Source organism: Aquila chrysaetos, chromosome 12 (genome assembly GCF_900496995.4).
Source record: "Aquila chrysaetos chrysaetos chromosome 12, bAquChr1.4, whole genome shotgun sequence".
Lineage (NCBI taxonomy): Eukaryota > Metazoa > Chordata > Aves > Accipitriformes > Accipitridae > Aquila > Aquila chrysaetos.
The window spans coordinates 38071678-38092323 of NC_044015.1; the positions used below are offsets into that span (position 1 = coordinate 38071678).

General features: G+C 39.0%; 1 protein-coding gene across 3 annotated transcripts in view; it reads right to left on the reverse strand.

The window, feature by feature from the left end:
* DAB1 (DAB adaptor protein 1) overlaps window positions 1-20646 on the reverse strand; it is a 479714-nt gene that overhangs the window by 90367 nt on the left and 368701 nt on the right. The window lies entirely within an intron of this gene.

A 20646-nucleotide genomic window follows, 5' to 3' on the forward strand; every position in this document is an offset into this window, starting at 1 on the left:
GTGGTTAGTAGTTAGTAAATAAACGACTTCAAAGTACATAAAATAGTCTAGGTTTGTTTGTTTCTTTTTTTTTTTTTTTTTTTTTTTTTTTACCGTCACTGTGATAAAACTCCCCACAAAATTTGCTGATTTCTGAAATACAGTAAGCTCAGAAAGTGGGAACCTTTTTTAGAGGTAGCTGTAATGAAAAAAAGTGGAAACTTTAAAGAATTAATGATCCTGCTGGGTTTCTTACTTCCTGCTCCTGTAATCATGAAGCTATTTTATAAAAGGGCAGCAGCACCAATCATCAAAATCATCCCCCTTTTCCTGCAGTGACAGTATTTAAGAGAAAGGAGGAACCCTTGCTTTAAGCCCAAAGAAAGGGTGCAAATCCCAGGAGGATTCAGGTGTCTTGTCTTAATTAGAGGCAAATGTAGCTATGCAGCCTGGCGCCAGGTACCTAAGATGCAGAGCAGGGCAGGATGTCAGACTCCTGTCTTGGTCTGTCTAGCCTCAGAGATTTGGCTCTCCCCATGTGATACAGAAGGGCCACGGGAGCTGGAGTAGTCCGGACTCCGTCAACAGAGAGAGGAGATGGAGGACCACGCGTTTTAAAGTTTGTATTGCAACGTTCAGTCCCTACATACACAGTGTGAGAAACATGTACATATCTTGTTATAGACAGGTTGCAAGATGACTTCTGGATGCTGTGCAACCATGCTTCACAGTTTGCTTAAGGGCAAAAGTAAACTCTTACAAGAAGGCGGCTCCTCTCCCTTTTACCAGTCTCTGCAAAAAGTTCTTCCTCTTTTTCAAACACAAGGCTTAAGTACTGAGAATAAAATTTCAACCCCATCACCCCAAGGAGGAGGCATCTCTGCCGACTGAGGTACCACTCCCCTCGCAGCTGTTTAGTAGCGTGACCCAGTTGTGATTTAAGATCAAGGACAACCAGGGAAACTCGTGTCACAGAGCACCAGAGAATTTATTAGGGCCTGTGATTTCTTGTGAATCCCTTTTTCTTAGACAAGATGTTCTCTACAAATAGCTCTTTGTCTAGAGTAATTATTTGGGGATTAGGAAGAGCTAATAAAACCCTCTCTTGAAAGGCTGGATGAATTTGAGATGATAACAAGGTTGTGATGTGCCTAAGGGAGCAGGAGCATCTTTCTGATTGTAATTTAATCAACCTTGATTAAAAGAAAGAAACATTTACCTGTACCCTGTTCAATAAATTTTGCTAAAAGTCTGTATTCCAGCAGGCAGCCAATCTATTTGACCTAGCGTACTTACCGTAAACAGGCTAAACTCAGATTTCCTCTACTTCTGCTCTACCCCAAGAAAACCAAAGGAAGACATGATGGTACAGTATATATGCAGTAAGTATGCTAAAAACCCTGAAGAATACTCCTACAAACCAAAACACAGTCACGAGCAGTGTTCTTGAGAGACATGGTCCTGATTTCAGCTTTTAATATACTCCAAATCCATATATCAGTACTGGGAATAACTGCTTGCTTAGAGTAGGGATACATAGGTAGCAGAGCAGTACTGGTGCATTTCCACCGCATTCAGCCCTAAGCATCACTGCAGTGGTGTAAAATTAGATTTGCGACTCAAAGGACTTTCCTTCTGTGAGTCTGCAGAGGAAGGACCACCATGAGCTTCTGGCTTCATGCTCACCGACAGCATTTGGATAGAGTCTTCTGCGGCAGTGCAGACTACTCTTGATGAAGTGTTCCCACAGTAATTGTCTCTAAAGGAAGAGTAATTTATATTAGCTACTTTTTCTTGATAGGCTGCAGCTGAGGGGACAACAATAAATAGTAATTATCTGTACTCTTCCCAAAAGAAGAAATTCCAATTATTTGTTCTCATATATACCAGAGCTCACCACCAGTATAAATATTTCTTTCCACCATTTCCTTCAGTCTTTGAAAGAAAAGCCTATGTAGCAAAAATCTAAGGATGCAATGGATTGAATATGAATAGCTTATTACTTCTGCAAAGTATCTTAATTATTGTAGGTCGTACTAGTCCAGACAATTAAGGCTTGATTAGGCTAAAGTTATTTTTCCTACTTTAGTCATGTAGTTACTTTTATTTACATCAAGAGCCCTAAGCTGCACATACTTAAAAAGAAACCAAAATAGTCAAATAATACCTACCTTCCAAGTGAATGAGTAGAGAAACATATTAGTCGGCATGGCTTAATCAGAATAAATCCTAGCAATTGACTGAGTTTTCCATATTCTTTACATGAGCTGAAACAAGCCAATTCCTGTAAGATTTTGGACCCTGAGTTTAAATAGGCCAAAAAATAAGAGCACTGAAAATTTAATACACTCTGCACACAATACAAATTAACATATTGCAAAATCACCTTCACTAAATGCAAATGGAAGATGAGATTCTGATATGCTTACTCTGGTATTAATTTGAGTTTGCTGATGAACTGAGGTGCTAATTAACTTGTAAAGCTATCAGTATTTGGCTTTAACTGATTGGATGTATTACAGAAATCCTAGGATGCTCAGAACATGTCAAAAAAAGAAAAACAAAGCTAAAAATACTTAGGTTCTCACTGTTTTGAGACACTGGTGGTTCTAAAAGCAACAGAAGGGAAATCCAACAGATACGAACTGCTTTGTAAAATAATGAAGTGAATTAAATTAAACTATAGCTTGATGAAAATCGGTGAGGAAAACAGCACTAATGATGCTAAGAATGGAATATAACATCTCTCTGACTACACCACACATTCAATAAGCACACTGTGCACATAAAACAATGTAGTGAGTGCAATAAACATAAACCACAGTAAAAAGGAGAATGTGCACTTTATATTAGGCAGTATACAGAAACCTAGACCAATTATATACATAAAATATTGGTATATGCTTCACACATACGCAAGTGAAAAAAACAATAAGGAAAAAGCAGGGCAGCAGGTGACATTTTCAAGATGAAAAAAGTCCAAACCAGAACCACGGGAGGTAATTAAAGAGCACATGACATAGCAGGCTCTTCCCATTCCTTACCTTGTTTCAATACCCCTTCAAAATATATTAAGCAACATCAAATGAGGCAGGAGATCATATGGTCATTACTCTCTTCCCTGCTTATGAATACTAGAGTAAACTGACTGCCCAGAAGCTTTTGTTTTAAACACTCTTCCCCTTTCTGCTTTTGACTCGGCAGTGCCGGTTGGATATAGAAGACTCCCAAAGAGGCACTTCCACATCTGGCACAGAATGAAGTTTAACATCTGAAAGGCAGAGGGGCATATTGTCACTTACTGAAAACCGCAGGGTGACAATAGGGGGTAGGATTGGTGGCCCCACAAGCTGGGATCTGTATTAGAGCTTGATTACTTCACTGAAAAACCGGCAATCGGCAATTACAGCATAGCTACAGGAAGGAACCCACCTGTTACTAGATCATTTATGCACCATTTTCTGTTAATTAAGGATCATCTATACCAAATTTTAAGCCTGGATGTCACACAGTTAATACTGAACAGAAGACAGTCGCTAGCACAGGAAAGAAATATATAGGGAAAACAATTAGCAGGGGAAAAACGTCCTCAAAATTGTTACAGATCCTTAAATGTCTTATTACATAAATAGTTAATTAAGAACAATTTACAGAAACAATTATCATTACCATATTAACACTAATTGTTCTACACAGGAAGACAGCATTGTATAAAGCAGGATTGCCTGCCCGTTACTTCAGCACATAAAAATGTCAAGGGACTTTCTTTGGTCTCCCTAATTCCCTTCCAGTCTTTTACCATCTCAAGACAGGAGGACTCTAAAACAAATTCAAATAACGGGGTTAACATATTAAACACAGCACCTGCCTACTTTTATTGAAATAAGTCAAGTTATTCTATGCAAAGTATTCATCCTTTTTTCCCTTCCTTCATGAAAATACAACACTTACAATCCTGCCCAGGGAAATGTGTTATCACTAATATTGTATGGATAACAAGTAGTAAGATTATGTCCTCCTAAGTAAATATGAAGAGACATAATTATGCCTACAAACAGTTAAAGTCTTGAGATTTTTAATTCAGTGAAAAATTCTTCAAAGAGAAAAGATATAAAAAAACAGGGGAAAAAAGACTGTCAAAAATTAAACGCAGGAGGGATGACAAGAAGGCTTTCTGCTCACATTTTTGATGCCAGCATTGCTTTCTCAAACCCTATAGATGGAAACAGAAGTTAAGTGCATGTATCCCAGCACAGAATCTGGCCCTTCAGCTCAGGGCTGCCGTGCCTGATTGAGTTTAATTTAAGCCTTCTTCAAATTGCCTCCCCTGTTGCCTATCTGCCAGCAGCCAGCAGCTTTCTCTGCACAGCATGTCCTGCCTTCAGGGCAGGCAAGGAGGAGAGCACCCGCTGCAGCTCACATCAGCGCAGGATTTTCAGCTGCTGCAAACGGTTGCAGCTCTCCGGGTTCCCACTCCTAAGAACGAGTCACCTTCTCACCCACAAGTACCCCAAAGTTGCCTGCTTTCCATTACAAATCTGCTTGAGTAAAACAACTGTAGATGTGAACATCTTCTCCTGGATCTCAGATACGAGTATTTCACATCAGCCTTCCAAATTTTTTTCACAGGACAAACAGGGACTTTGAGATTGGAACCTTTAAGCCATGTGTCCCATCAAATCAATCCAAAACCCCCATTAACAAAAACATTACTACAACAACCCCCCCTAAATACGGTCACCTTCTATTTGCTCATTTAAAAGACAACCAGACCAGTGTCCTTGGAAATTTCAAGTAATACACTACAAAACCAGTTGTTTTTTCCTCAATCTGTATGACAAAGATGCCTGCTATCTCCTGTCTGCCTGTTCCAGGAAGAAACAAAAATTAGAAACAGAATATTTATTTACATTTAGACTTGCTTTTCCACAACTGGCATGTAAATTAGAGGCAGGTGTGGAAGGAAAACAGAGATCTTTTAAGTTGTTAACTTGTCATGGGCCAATTCCCTCACCTTCCACTGAAGTTAGACACATGCAGCACTAAGAGCTCTGTATAACCTGGTCAGGTTAGCTCTCATTTTCTCCAGATAAAAAAGGAAACATTTGCAGAGAACTGAGATGTACCCAATACTTTAAAAAAAAAAGTAGAAAGTTATTTGCTTCATGATGGCTAAATATTGAATATTGACCCCAGAGCCTAACACAGGAGAGAAGACTAAGAGAACTTTGTTTTTTTCCCTTTTGTCAACACCAAGGTGAAAGAGGATAAAGCTGGTGTGTAAGTACACACACGAAGGAGACAAACACCAGGAATGGCCTTACATAAAGACTATGTCAATGTACTTTGGATAGCTAACATTTATGCTAGCAATTGCAAAGGTGGTGGTAATAGCTGGAACAAGGAGCTTCTAAAGCTGTCTTTCCCAGGAGTAGTGGGCATATGGAGATGAGGCAATACAAATTATTCACTCAGCTATCTTCCTCTGAGGCTTATTAGATTTACAGGGGAAATAAGGGAAGAGAGCTCTGGAAGATGGTATGGTGATACAAACCTGAGAAATCGGCCATAGGCTTGGGTAGAAGAACATCTACAGTAGCGACATGCAGTGAGGACCAGGAGAGCAAAGAAAGAAGCTCAGGAAAAAAACCCAGCAACTACACTGCAGCTGGAAAGTCATCTGCCTGACATTCAACCATGCTGGTTGCTCACAGCCTAGTCTAGCATATGCAGAAGGTAACTGGAAACAGCAACATGACAGTGAAGAAACAGACCACAATAAACTCCTACGTATATTTTGCATCATTATCTGTGCGAGGGGCTGGACTCAAAGTTCCTCCCAATCCAATGATCTCATGAAACAGAAAGTTTTAAGTTCTTGATGTAGGAAGACAAATGAGCTTCATTTAGAAAGAGCAGTAGCTCCTGATGCCTTTGTACAGTCAAGTGTCAATCACTAAAGCTATGGTTTTCAAGCTTACAGAGGTCTCAGTAACTACGACAGCCCCAAACTCAGCACTACGTGTGTTGTTCTAGCTCAGTCGACAAGACAGTATTACACCAGTTTTTTCTAATTGTGGCCCAGAGAAATACCAGGGTGGCGGCAACCTCCCCAGGCTGGCCTGTCACATGAGAATTACTCAATTTGGGGCTTTTGCTAAAATAGCTTGCAGGAATTAAGCTCTTTTACCTTGAAACCAAGTCTGAAGCCACAGCCTAAACCTTTACATAATCTTTTCCTCATCGCCACCTCCTCAGCTTACCTATAATTAAAATGACGAACACTGGATCTTAAATAAATGCACAACCACAGTAGAAGAACAAAGCAGACTTTAACACTGTTTGTGTTAGTGCTGTCATTTCAAAATTCCTCAGACTTAAAAAAGCAGTAGAAATATGCACTCATTTATACAAGGACATCTGCTCACAGAAAGGCTAGACATGTCATTATTATCCTCTACAAGCTCATCTTTTGAATAATACAGCAAAATCGGAGAACAAACGCTAAAGACGGACAACTGACTTGTACTATTTCTTACGTTCAAATGCTTTCTTGTGCACACTAAAGCATATACTTGTCCAGCAGCCACACAAGTGCACGAGGAAATCCTGCACGCACCAGCAGGCGCTTTAAAGTGCTAGTTTACCTGTTTGGCACATCTCTGTTGACAAATAGGATTTTCAGGCCAGGTTATTAATAATGATTCTGTGTGGAGCTATTGAATAATGAGGATAACTACTGAAAGTCATAAAACGCCTCTGGTCTCAGCGTTAAGACTCCCCCCGATTTCTTAGGCTCCCTTCAACGCTCTCCTGCAGCCTCCCATCATTACGTGCAAAGCGAGCAGCAGCTCAGTGTGCCGAAATCAGACCTCGGCAGTCGAGAGCTTCACTCCAACAATGCTGGCTAATGAAAATGATGACGGAGGAGAAGAGAACGGTAATGAGACATTTCAAAAAAAGTCACACGTGCTTACTTTAAGGTGCGGAAGCACTGAGGTGCACTACCCTGTTTTTTTTCAAATAGACAACTCGTAGCATGGAAGTAGCACTTGGAAGAATATGAACCCTCCGCTGCCGCTGGCTGCCTCCTCTCCTTGCACAAAGGCTCAAGGGGAGGATCACAGCGCCGGAGTGGAAAGGACGAGGACCTACCCACCAGCGCTGCGGAGCCCGAGACTGAGCTTCTCACCCATGGGCAAAGGATCCCACTTAACCACAGACTCCTGTTCCTCATTGTGAACTTTTATCCTTTGACCACAATCTTTGCTGCCTGCACTCATCCCTGTTCCTGCGCAGTCAGCCTACCCACAATGTGAAAAGGCAGAGGTGACCTTTTCCCACACGCCTACTGATTCAGAGAGTAATATTTAACATTTAAATGAGGCACAGTAAGTAAACATTTACAGCTGCCCTATCTCTGACTCTGTGCCTCACTGGCTAACACATAAGTCTTTTGTCTTTCAATTCAGTCAATAGATTTGCAAAATCCAATCTCTGAAAGTCTCCTCTGGATTTGGCTGGACAGGATTTTTCTCCTTGGAAAAAAAAAAAAAAAAAAAATCAGGCTATCCAGGTATTCAGAATAAGTGTCCATTATTTAAAAAGAAATTTTTCAGCACTTGTATCTTGCAGCACTGAGTTCCATGGGGCAGATATTTCTTTTTTTTTTTTTTTTTTTAAGGTAAAGTTACTGCTCTTCAGGTTTTTCTTCTTGTTTGATCTATTACCATGAAGCATCTGATTTATCTTTGCCAACTCTCTGCAGTAACCATACTAATTCTATCCAACTTCTCTTGTGTCTTTCCCTATCTACTATCTTTTTGACTATACTTCCCTGTAGCATAATGGCATTATAGAACTTCTGCAATTTTTTTTTTTATTTATTCCATTCTCCAGACATACTATGATATTGTCAGCATTAAGGGGCAGGCAATTAATTTTTTTCTGTATGGTGGGAAAAGATAAGAAGAAATCAGCTAAATTTACAGCACAGAGATTAAGGAAAACTTTCTGTCCTACACTTGGACCACTGGAACACACCTACCCATTGATAATATGCTTCTTCATTAAAGTTTTTTTAAGAGCAGCTTATACAAACACCTGCCTAGCATGGTCCAGATCTTACCTCTGTGATTTCCAAAGGACTTTCAAGCCCCATAACTCTATAAAATTATATCAAATTCATTTTCTACTATAATTTAGATTTTTTTTTTTAAGCTAATGTTTTTAAAGGATAAATGGAAGGATTTGTAATTTCCCCCCCTAGCTGCCAGCAAGTCTAATGTATAATTTCCCACAAGAACCTGTAAAGCCAAGATGTTTTTATTTGAAGACCGCAAACTTAGTATCATTCATGACCGAGTCAAAAAGTTTACAGCTTCCATCTTCAGCCTTTCTCCTGCAACCATTCTTTGGAGTCATCAATTCTAGAGATTTCTTTCTATTCCTTGCCATCAGTTCGCTGTGTTTCTTTCAGGTGAAAAACATATCCAAGCTGAGTATTATCTCACTGAACTGCATAGGATTCATCTGAGCTGAAAGAAGTACAGTATTTTTCACTTTATTTTCTTAATAGCAATTATGCACCACGATTTTCCCAGGCACAGTGCTGACTCAAATGTAAATATGTAGTTATATGGAAAAGTAAATCTATAGTTATATATTTTGCCTTACATATAGGAAAGTTTCCTAGAGTAGCTTTCAGTAATGTCATTGTGGTTTGTCTTCCCACCCAAGACCTTCATTATGCTCCTGTGGAGGAGAAATATATGGCTATGCCTGTTCATCATTGAGCACCATCAATACAATATTTCCTCTATTAAGTTGGCAGTTTACAAGGCAAAGGCTTTTATTGTGGTTTTTTTTTTTCCTTAGTCATCGCTTACCCATTCTTACGTTTTTTTAAGCTTGTTTCCTAAGGAGACATGATGACTGAACTTTTGTCTCTTGTTAAAATGCTTCAAACTACCAACTAATTGCAATCAAATTTAATGGAATATGGAAGAGGTTGAGTTCTCATAGCTTCTCTGAAGATTGGAAGCCAGAAAGAGGGAAGATTCAAATGAACGTCCCCACTGAAAGAAGAGTTGCAACACCAATTCAATCTCATCATTAGATGTTAAATAATGTACTTAAGAGAAAGTAAGACTTGGCTAACACAGAATTACTCATATCCTCTTTCGCTGACAGTCCTGCTCAGTTCATAACCTGGACAACAAACAACCAAAACAACTGATTTTCAAGATCTGCTTTGGGAACAAATGTTTCAAGGATAATTTTTACAGCACAAGCAAAATTGAAACCTGAAAATCTTCTACAGAATCATATCCTCATTCTAACAACACACACGAAAGCAAAAGCACTGGAAAATAAAGGTGAAGTTGAATTTGAGTTATAAATAATATTCAATAATTACTTCATATTCACCTTCCTTTCCAAGTACTTCACATGTATATTTTTATTTATTAATTGCAATCACACTTATGAGAAAGTTACAATTCAGCTTTGGTTTTTGAGTGTTGTTTTGTTTTTCTTAATCAAAGGTATTTTAATTTTATTTGTCATTCTGTTATTTTTCTTCTTATTCTTTTTTAAATGTCCACCGTTCCCCTTGCAAAGCAGCAGAGCTGAAGGAGGGCTGGTGCTTCGATCACTGCCCCTCTCCCCCAATCTCCCCCAGTCTGAGCCTTTTCCTTCTACACTGGTACTTGCCGTTCAGTGCCACTAGCACCTCTTTCTCAATCAAGAAGAAAGATGAACAGCCGCCCGGGTAGTCAGGTTCAATTTCACTCCATAGATCAACTAACTAAGAGAGTCGCAGCAGAGTATAATTTACATCCCACGTCAAAAGTCTGAGTGTAGCTGACGGCCAACTTTACACAGCTTTGTCTGATCTTAATCCATTCCTGCACTTTGAGTTTCAGCAGCAACCAACTTGGCCCAATTGAAATGTTTTAATGTCTAATCTACAATAAAAATTGCTCACTTGCTACAGAAAAGCCTATTCTTTATTGAAAAAAAAAAAAACCCAACAGACAAAGCAAAATATAGCATGCAGAAATAATTCAGAAATACAGATTAAGCATTCAGCTCTTACCAACAGAGGCATAGTGAAATCCAGGTGAATGTTCCCCAGTAAATACAAGGGCAGATCTTTCTTGATTTTGAATAGTTCAATATAATTTTTAAGAAGCAGCTGTTTGTCTTTTTTATTCAGCTACAGGTCATTTCAGCTCTAGGTAAAGCATTCACAACTTTGCAGGTAGCACTGCTAGAACACCACTTAACTAGGCTGAGCATTTCCATCATCACTGTCTGATGGCTCACCTAAAAATGGTTTTGCAATAAAATCGTATCAATTAGGACTAGTACTCTGATGCAGTGTTGATAAAGAAGTACTAATGGGAGGTGGAACTCGACACCCCGATGCCTTTCGCTCTTGCGTGTTTAGTGACAAAGCCCAACATGACACTGCTCAGAGCAGCAGCCTTGTGCTGAAGCTGTCACCTAAGGGGCTTTGAATTTTTCACAAAAGTGAAGCTGAGTGACAGAGAGGTAAAAATTCAGCTTTTAACTCACGTTGGAGATTGGAATGAAAACCTTATTTCATTCAGACCCATTGGCAGCGAGTCCTTCCATAGAAACAGATAAAACTTCTCTAGTCCCAAAATGCTTCAAGCCAGCAACACAAAAAACCTGAGTGATGCCTCCGCAGAGGATAAAATGCTTTACAAGCAGGTAGTTTTGTTGGTATCATTTAATACAGAAAAACAGCGTTTTCTTTTGTAAAATCAATGTAGTGCATCTACCCCTCCACTGATATATAGGATAAATCACAGAACTTGGTAACATATCATCAGAGAGATCACCTAAAGACATTCACATCTGGGAAGACTCCCGTTCAGGCAGAAGAATTTTTTTTCCCTTTAACACTGATGTTATTTAGTAGCAAAGAAGCACAAAAGCTTCTGGGCCCTGAGTCCATAATTTTACATCTCTGGATTTCTAAGATTTACATCTATCATAAATATCAGAAACATGAATCTTTGAAATCAAGTATTAAAATGAGGGATGATACTGTAATGCGCTGCTGCATATGGTAAATTGCTGTCATTTCTTGAGAGGTGGCAGCATTTCAGTGGTGGCTGATTGCTTTATTATTTTTGCATTCATTGCCCATCACTGATGTGTGCAGGTTCACTTTCATTTTTAAAAAGTAGCTCTAAAACAAAATTTAAAAAAGCACTGTTCACAATAGGCAGGGTACACCCATGATTTCTAGGCAGTATTCTGTGAATCTGGTCTTTATTTAGTTTTAAAGTTTGGGCAATACTTTGAGATGTAGGATAAAAAAGACAGAGCTCCATCTCCATAGACAGTATTTACAGATGTGTACAGCATCTCTACAAATTTTGTGTTCAAACATGCCCTAAATATCTCCAGCAATGGAAAGCTCAAAATGTACATTAGCATTACTAGCTTCTTGTAAAGTGAGTTCTCAAAAATACTTTTTAAATGTATGAGGTTAGACTCAACATTTAGCAGCCTACTCATCTGCCCTTTCCACTCTACAGAAAAGGAAGGAAAAAAACAGTATTTTAATTTTTCAGTAAAATAAATTAATGGAAAAATACTTGCCTATATCCTGCATGTGAAGCATACAAGGATGGAAAGCTGTTGAAGCACGCTTTATTACCATCAACTGGAATGTTCTTGGCTTACCAATACATTATCACAGCGTGTTGTTTTTCACAGTAGCACCTGAATGTTAATCCTTCCTGTGTTTCTTTGTGTTTACTGGTCACTATGTTATCCTTCTTGTACACTAAAGGTTAGCTTGAAACTTCCTTAACCTCTTTGGTTAGATCAGAGCTTTCTGTAAAAATGTGCCATTTTTGTGCCCCCCCCCCCCCCCCCGCCCCCAACAATCTCCACTGTATCATAACTTACTGCAAGAGTGAGAACTACACCAGAAAGCAATTCTGTAAATACTTTCTTACACTGAATGGAAAAACACCAACATCGCAAGTCATGCATTTTAAATTGTGACTTTAAGAGAAATCAAACTCCTCTGAACTCATTTAAAAAAGCAGGTAAGATTTCCCATATACACAATCACCTGGATTTGATATTCTTGCTATTTGCTCCAAATCTTCATTTTTCTGCAACTGTGATCTCATTGTTCTATACTTTGTTTCTCTAACTGCAAAGGGAAGCAAGAGAAGTTGTTTTCTAGTTCAGCATCAACACACATGATGGCATAAGTAATACAGCTTTGCAGTCACTCAGTGTATACAGTCCCCAATGCTAGTCAGACCTTTTCAGTTACTAGTTCTCCTTCCTATATTGAACCCAAATACTACAATCGTGGATGCATTAAAACTCCATAACCACACAAACACATAACAAGTGACAAGGTACAGCATTATTATATGCCTCCAAACCTTCTTTTGGTTTCCTAGACAATGTGCAAAGGTAAGGGAAGACTATGTTGAAGCCACCCTTTATGTTGCTATAAATCACATCTGTTGTTATGCAATGCCCCAAAATTATCCTCAGCGTGAGTTCAACAAAAAGAAGCCACTGTCAGGATCTTTTTATCAGGTTATTTTCAACTCCACAGTAGCAAAAGGATGCTTATTTTATATAACAGGTTAATTCTGGAAACCTTCATGGGAAGTGTATTATGGAAGAATATGCATAGAGTAACTTTTTTCAAGCAAATCTCAGACTACTTTAGCAAGGATGAAAACATGAGTAGGATTGCGAGGGAGCTCTCAGTGTCAGGATATATGGGTATAATAAGGGAAGAAATAACAGAAAAGATTGAGGGCAAGCCAGGTTTGCAGAAGGCCTCTAGGATGTACTTAGAGAAACAATCCTTGCACTTGGCTAGCAACACCTCCCAGGACACTGTTGTAAACCAGTTTTAGTGAGAAAACCCCAGCAATAGGAGGTCCACAAAAAATAAGGATAGGGCAAATCAAAATAGATGTTGCAGTTCACTGAAGTTCCTGACACGTCAGGAAAATAATCTATTTCCGTACTTGAAACAAATATACTGATGTGATTGGTGACTGACCAGTGTTTAAGTTCTGAATTCAATAACGATATGATGTTTCGTCTCATGATTACAAAATGCTTCTTTTAGTAACTCATAGAAGTTAAGCTTTGGCTCTTTTCCATGAACTACGCCAAGCATTGTGAGATTGAACATGCATTATCATTTTCTATTCTGCATCACTGGTATTGTTCCTTACCTGCAACCTCTGGAAAAGCATTGCAGAAACATTATGTTTAGACAGAAATGGAAACAAGACTGTAATGATGCCAAAGAGCAGTACTTAAAGTGAAACAAATTAAATTGAGAAGACACTGAAAGACAATTTACTTGAAATACTGTATTTCAGGCCACCTAAGGAAAAAAAAAAATGAAACAGTTTTTCATTTAGAGTTATGGTGAATTAATTATGAAGGTAAACCCATAAAGACTAACAGCTGTACTAGAGAAATTTTCTGCCTGTGTATTTGCAAATACTGCCATTCCCACGTTCCCAAAGTCACTTCTGGGCTGTCAGTTTTGATGGGCAGGTGAGGAAGAATGGAGCTTTTTCAGGAATATCCCACTAAATCCAATTTGAAAGAAAAAAAATGATCTAGATTCAGACTATAAAAAGAGTTCAAGAAAACCAAAGTATTACAAATCCTGATCAGTCACTATGTATTTACTTATCCTTTGGACTTCTAATAAAGATGCTGCCCCAGCCGACGAGTAGCCATGATGCAAAGTGGTTGTCCTGACAAAGGTTAAAAAAGCTTGTACAGCTCTTCCTCTTCAGCAGGCTTCTCATTCCGTCAAGAATAAATATATAACTAGCCTCACACTCTCATTTGGTAAACACAAACTCCTGCCTATAAACCAGCCAAATTATAAAGCAAAAAATAACCGTGAAAAAGGGAGGGTTACCAACCATTCCGGCTTTAAGCCAGGGCAGCGAGGGAGAGGAGCAGCTTTCCGCAGGTGCAGCCCCCAGCTCCTTTACTCCAGTGGGCTGTAGGATATCTTAGAAGCAGGAGTGCAGCCCTGCAGCCCTCACTGCGATTAGACCTCCAGTACTGGTGAAAAGATCCCCATTTGGGTGTATTTGGACTACAATGGTATCTCGGCATACAGGGGATGTTAAGTATAAAGTGACAAATTTAAGCAGGTGTTTTCAAAGCAATCACTCAGTTCAGGAAAAATGCACGACTAAAAGTGCTTGATATGCTCCAATAATATTTGTAAATAGTTTAAGGAAATACCTGAAATTACAGACCAGCTAGTATGTCTAATTGCAATTCACCATGACAGCTTTCCTCAAGGGAAGACAAGTCATAAATATGAAACTGTCAGAACTTCCTTAAAACTCAAGCACGATATAGCCTAAATCTGCCACACAGCTGAATAAAAGTGGAAGAAAAATAAAAAAGAAGCCTCAGAAAACAAGACTGAAGTGATTTCTGTGTATCTTTTGGAGAAAAAAAAAAAAGGAGTTTCTGCCAAAGTTATTTTTACAGAAGTTGTTCAAACCCAAATTTTCTTTTTATCTGCCTTGGGCAGAATTCTCAATTTCCTACAAGCAGAGTCCAAAATGTGTTTTAAGGCACACTGACACTTTCAGAGCTGTGCAGATGCAACACCTGCCCCTGAAGCCGCCTGTCATTTTCTCTGATAACATCGACACACTTTTCCTACTTTTCTCTCTTTGTTAACTCATAAAGGGAAACTGGAAAGAGATCAGCCTCTGTTGCTGTGCGGCAGACTGGATTCATTAGGAATGTCCTGACAATGTGCTGCCTAATGAAGGGAAAAAAAATGGTTAAGAAATAAGGTGAATATTTTCATATTTTAATTATGTCACACTGCATATTTTACCTGCAGGAGATGAAAATATTTACAGCCTTTTACAAGTTACAGTAAGATGTATGTCCTTATCAGACACTGAGGGAAAAAAATGGGTCTAAAAAAGAGAAATAAAGGTTATGTTACATGACAGTGATGAACTTGTGCCAAAACAGAGCAAGCAGTATTTACAAAGCACTGAATCTAATAGTAGCTTGATTTCTGAACCAGCTTTTCCATTCTCAGTAGCAATTTCATTCTATTTCTCTGAAAATGAAAATTTTAGAGAAATTCCAATTTAATTGCATTCCATAAGCTCTCTACCTTTTTCCCCAACAAAGAAAATAAAGCCTCTGCATGCTTAGCAGATACTCGGTGTTACTTACCTGCTCCTCTTCCAATGCACTCTGCTGTGGGGTTGGCCACATCTCTCTTACTGCCAGAAGATTTTTCACAGCATTTAATCGTCAAGTATACAACCCATATTATGTTGACCATTACAAAAACTAGACAAACCTTGCATCGAAAGGTGTATTTATTCACATCTAAAGGATAATTAGAAAAATCACTGATATTTATTTATTTTCCTCAAAGTATTTTGCACAATTCAGCAAGCAGCAAACCTGGAGTCCTATTTGTTTATTCTTACAGCTGGGGACCAAAATACCTTCATAACAACAAGATACTTAAAATCTCTCCTCCCTAGAGAACCAGCTTTAGTTCAGGTATCTTAGAGAGAAAAATCACATTCCCTTACCAGAGTGCTCCATTAAGAGCCTGGATGTGGCTGATGCACTGCCCAGCAGCCAGCAGTAAGTGGAATTTAAGGCTTTTAGCCAATCTGAGGCTTTGTCTACACTGCAACATTTTGTGGGTTTGCTGTCTAGCTGAGTAGGGAGGAAAAAAAAAAAAAAAGCCTTCATCTTGAGGATAGTGCTATTTTTTCAAATTTTCTTTTATCTAAACGTCATGCCATGGACAGACACCTGGGTCATCGATTCCCTGAAATCACTGCCATGTCCCCTGCCCTCAGCAACTCCACAAGACCACTCACACACTAATGAATGGAGGCTGCTTATAACTATTTTTAAGTTATTTATTCCTGATTGGCATGAAAATTGGATGCCTCTGAATTTCCTAGTAATGTTTAAATGCTTGTTTTGAACTGTAAATCCATAAACATCGTCATAGGCAGCAACATCTACAAGCACATCTTATCATCTTGCCTAAGGGTACTGTGACCGTCTCAGCCAACAGCCGCACTGGACCTGGTCACCTCCAAAATCTTCCATGTGAGTGTCTGTAGCTTGAATTTAAAAAGTGTTACAGTAGAATGCCTGCCTTATGCCAACAGTAATATTGACAGAATTTTTTACTTTCTACAGGAACTTTCCAAAATGAACACGGGAGATTAAATTTGCTCACATGACAAACAAAACAATGATGCATGTGTAATAGTTTCAAGAAACATATTTTACTTCCCAAAACACAAAAATAAAGCTTCATGAAGGAACCAATAAACCCACAAGCATCCCAGTATTTCTTGCTGTACCACAGCCTAATTTATAACAGGCACACCTTAGTTTCCTATGATGTTTATATTCCAATAAAACAGTTAAAAAACAAACATTACTGTTTATTTTCTGTAATTATCCCCTTTTCTACTCCAGCAAAACATTATGAATCTCAATTTAGAGGTCACTTATATTTGGAAAGAAAACTGTAATAGATAAAAACAACAATAAGAAAAAAACCAGGTATATCAGCACTAACATGAAATGGTTCTGACCTCTGATTTTCCACAACGCTAACAATCCTTACATATTTCAGCTAGTCCTAATTAGGATGGAATGGTCAATCTTGAAAAACAAAGACAATTTTATCTTACAGTCTTAAAAATATACAAAAATACAACAGTCTGTTTCAAAATGTATATTCCAGGAAAACACATTTCCATACTGAACAAGCCTGGTTTCAACTAGCAGGACATATACTTTAAGATACTGTCTTGGTTTGGTAACTGCTGGGAAAATTGTCTATGCTGATTTCAGCATATCTATTTTGGAACAACTGAGAGCTCAGCCCACCACATTAAATGTGCAAAACTTTTGCATTAGTTCCAGAGTCCCCAGCAAATTTGTCTTAAGTGGGATAGCTCTAGCAAACTAAAAAAATTAATTCTCTCTTCTTAGTTTCCCACAAGACTGTAAACATTTTGTGGTAGGTTTCTTGCTCACATGAAATCTCACCAAAGATACTTCAGCCTGGAGGTTAATGAATGATACAGCTCTTCAAATAGGATCCAGACAGAATATATTTAGTAAACTGTCTTCTGATGAATTCACTACCTCAATAGTGAATTTAAAACTGTTATTTTACAGCAGCATGTTTATTCACCACAGTAAGATCTAACTAACAGCAGAGACCTTTATCTTTCAAGCACAAAGTTACCCGAGAGAGGTGAAGAGTAAAGCCTGCTGCTCTTTTCAGCCAAGTTTTTACTTATTTAAAATGCAACTATTTCACTATCTCACTAAACGTTTCCAATTTGCAGGTTAGATTTTCCATTTAACTGGAAAAACAAATGGAAGCTGTCAAGAGTACTGCCTGAACGGTATGTCAGCATATCCCTGCCCAAGCTGACCTACGCTGCTATATCAGTAAGTAACTCTCAATTGCTTTTCAGCACACATGTTCAAGCCACTGAGAACTAAGTTTAAGCCACTCTTCTGCTGGTGTTACAACAGTCACCTCCTGGTGATTAAAACTGGGTGCTGCTGCTGCTCACAGAGAAATCTAAGCAAGAAAGGTCTGATTGCTTCATTTTCCTGTGCATCTATACTTATTACCTACATGGCTTTCGTTAACTTTCTTAGCTCCTGATGAAACTCTGCGGTCATGCAGTATTTCCAGTCTAATTACTGAGTCAGGGCCAGACACTCTGGAATACAGCTGTGACAAACACTGACCTGCATGTATTAGAGGATAAAGGCTCAACTTCATTTTTAAGACAAAATAGTGATCTTTTTGCTGGTACTGTTGGAATTTCAGGATTTCCTGGAAACAGGTTCTTCTTTTAAGGCAAAATCCTTAATCATAACGTGAGTGCATGTTTGTATGCCTAATTCCATAAAACCTCTAAGCATGGAGAAACCATAAGCACAAGGCTGGTTTGACTTTTTCTGCTAACATCTGGGATGCGGCACTTCAGCATCTGGAAAGGTAACACCCACTGGAGCCAGTGGTGACCCTGGCCAGTAAAAGGAGCAACCTGGACAGCAAGAAACCAAGGCACACAGCCAAGATAACTTCAAGTTATTCAGTATTGATCCAACATTAAAATCCTCTTTGTTCTACTAAAGTCAAAATGAAATATTTTTATGTATTCTGAGCCTTATTAAAACCTATTCTTCCTTTTTAAAACAAAACTTAATTGAAACCAGCTATAAGAAGAAAGTTTCATTTATCATGAAGTGACATTTTCTAATTAAAATACAGTTCAGAACAAAATGTTTAGTTGCAAAGGCGTGAATTTTCCCTCCTTCACTGTTGCTGCCAACTTGCTATTATTACGAGTAGGATTAAAACTACAAAACTGGTGGTTGCTTCTTTTCACTGAAAATTAACTGAAAGGAAAACAGAGATAGTTTGTCTAGAAATGGCTCCCACCTTCTTCTCTTTTTAATGAGACAAGGCATGCCAGAGACGCAGTGCCGTGACCACGTATTGAGTTCTGTGGGACTGGTTCAGGGACGATGGCTAATGAAAATTAATAAACTGGATTAATAGCAATAGCCAAGAGTAGTACAGACTACACACCTTTCCTGTGTCAACTACTGAGCCCTGCAGCTGGGCTGCAAGTGGCCCATGCCTTCTAGCAGGGCTGCTTTCAGCCAAGAGCTCTGCCAGGTGAGACAACTGCCTGGTCTGTGCCCCACTCTGCGGCACGAGCCCTAGGATAAGCCAGTCCGCAGATAACAGGTCAACCCAACTAGTAGCATCTACCACATGGAGAAAGCGAGCAGGAAAGCAGCTGTAGGCCTGCACTGCAAACATGGAAAGTCTGAGAGGCAGTAGGAGATTGGTACCAGCCACAGGTGGTTTATCCTTGACACTTTTGAGGGGCAATACAGCAGAAAACTCACAGGAGACCAAGAGTACAGACGGAATAATTAGATGCCTGCAATAAACTGTGACTTCGGATTAATATCAGGAAATGTCTTAATCATGGGGTTTGGATGGCCCTCAGTAATGGTATTCAGTGTCTGCATTTTTTCAGTTCCTCAGAATTGCTGGTTGTCTACTCTTCCAGACAGTAGCTGATGGCTTTGCCATCATGGAAGTGCTTTTTCAACAAAGACATTCCCTATACTCCCACCCACGATGCTGCCCCTGCCCTTTCACTGCAGACCCTTTCCTTGCCACATCCCAATCCCCTGGAGTTCCAGTAATCACCTCTGTATAAACCTGCACTAGTTATCTTTGCTAATTTGGAAAATAACAAGTAAAGTAAAACACAAAAGTTGATCCTCAAATGATAAATAAGACATGAAACCATTTCTTAAGGTTGCTGTTTTGTTCAATACCTTCTGAAAAAGCTGCATTTCTAGGTCATTTCCTCTATTTAGAGCAATCCTGTTTCTCTATTCCTTCCCCCTTCTTAGTCTTCTTTCCTCGAAGGCTCCATATTGGGGTCAACTCAGCCTTTAATGAATCAGTTGCTCCATCTGACTTCCTCTGAACATACTCGCATGTTAACAGGGCGGTTCACATACAGCAGTACTGCCAAAATCATGCCAGCGAACCTGGAAAGCTGCATTTCAGCTGCAGGAGATAAGAACTGGAAAGAGGCATACGTACAGCTGGCTACAAACCTGACCACACTTAAATTTCTGTACATGGGCCTCTAACTAAAGAATCAGGTTAGTTTTAGATGTGTGGAAACTTTTGGTATTGTAAGCATGAAAATGGTACATGGTGCATATAAGCATTGCCTTTTATACCCACTTCTTGTGCCTCAAGAGCTGAAAGGACTCTGCTTGCAATAACTGTAAGCTCTTGTAAGCTGGAATCCAAAATTGACTGGTAAATTATTTTGGGATATATCAAGTCATTCATTCCTTTTTCCTAAAACAACATTCCAGATGCTAGGAAAATCTCTGCATCTACACACAGCAGCAATAAATACAAACCTTCCCATGCAGGCACAGAAAAATGTGTAAGAAGTTCTTATTCTTTTAAGTGGAATGTAAGATGGAACAATCATTCTCACTGTAGCCTTCCACTTCAAGACACAACTGAAAGGAACATGATTTGGTTTCAAAATCTGTCAGTGAACTCAGTGATGAAAAAATTCTTACTACCCTCACAAAGTGAGCATGCTCCTAAGGCTTTCAAGTAGGTTAATACCACGATTACAGCATTTACAGAGTTTTGCAATGGCATGCTGCTCCAATCTCCTTTCATACTTAGCAACTACATGAATAAAAATGCTTTTGGTACAAAGGTTAAGTACGTTAAAGAAGAGTCATATGCAGCTTTAGCCACACCTTCATCTGCCATATGAAACAAAAATCTGCAGGATACAATGGCTTGATATACTCAGAGTTATTCAATGCTTTTGGCACAATCTTGCCATCTTTCATACCACTTACATGTTACAAGGTTTTTAAAAAAGGGAGCATGAAGAGCTACCTCCAATCATACAATGAATCTAGTGCTTCTGCTTAATCTAATGACTGTTGGGATTCACTGCCAGCCATAACGCCAAGCTGTGATCTGGT